Consider the following 1064-nt stretch of genomic DNA (forward strand, 5'->3'; position numbering starts at 1 on the left):
CTCCTTAATTATACATTAAAGGAAAAGTCAACTTTTTTTATTCTCATCTGTCTCTTCAGTTCTGGTGTTCCTCAGGGCCACCTCTTGATTTCCAAAGGGAATACCTTGTATTCCTAGTGCTTTAATATTTTTTAAAATACATTTCTGAGAAATATATTGGAACGAATAAAGCTCTCAGTAGAGATAAATACTTATTTCCTTAAATAAATACAAAAAAACCCAAAAACATTTGCTGGGCATGAAGGATGTTACACAGACCTAACACAGATTACGCCCTAAATTTTTCAATATTCTGAATGAACTTCAATAAAGTAGAATAAATAAACTTGTTATTTTTGTCTAAACTCAGCAGCACAAAAGTAAGTTTATTTGGTAAATAAAACGATTTATTCTGCGAAATTCATCTAGGCTAGCACAGAGTAACACAAAAAAATAGGTCAGCACAGCTCTCAGGATTTATTCTTCAGTTTATTTCTGCTAAATATGTGGTGGCCGTGGTGCAGCGGTAGGATGGTTGAAGCTTGAGGGTTCGATTCCCATGTCCAACCATGTGTCAAAGCATCCCTGAGTAAGACACTGAACCCCAAATTGCCTCTGGTGGAAGGTTGGCCCCAGTGTTCAGCAGCAAAATCACCACCAGTGTGTGAATGTATATGTGAGTGGGTGAGTGGGTCTGTGACTGTGAAGCACCGTGGGCCTTCAAGGAAGGTAGAAAAGTGCTATATAAGTATTTACCATTTAGATATATTGTTTCGAGGATTATTTTGTGTCATATTTTACTTATCGTACGTTTAAATAGCAGATTTATTTTCATTTATTCTCAATAAAAGTCCAAAAATGTTTCAAAAAAGAGCAGAATTAATAATCAAATAAGTATTTTTTGTTGAAAAACAAGGAGAAATTAAAAAATAAAAGACTTCACTCATTTATCAGGATAGCATTATTAAACAATGATCATTAGAAGGACTTAAGGCTTATTTAGTAAGGCTAAAAGTTCAGTTTAAATGATAGTTGCTGTAATGTGTAGTGGAAGGATTTGATCTGAGCTTTTTTTTTTTACAGTC

The 1064-nt window shown here is 34.0% G+C and overlaps 1 protein-coding gene across 1 annotated transcript in view; it reads left to right on the plus strand.

Annotated features, from left to right (window-relative positions):
* Positions 1-1064, plus strand: part of si:ch211-1a19.3 — a 15802-nt gene that overhangs the window by 12363 nt on the left and 2375 nt on the right. The window lies entirely within an intron of this gene.

Source organism: Oryzias melastigma, linkage group LG4 (assembly GCF_002922805.2).
Source record: "Oryzias melastigma strain HK-1 linkage group LG4, ASM292280v2, whole genome shotgun sequence".
Taxonomy (NCBI): Eukaryota; Metazoa; Chordata; class Actinopteri; order Beloniformes; family Adrianichthyidae; genus Oryzias; species Oryzias melastigma.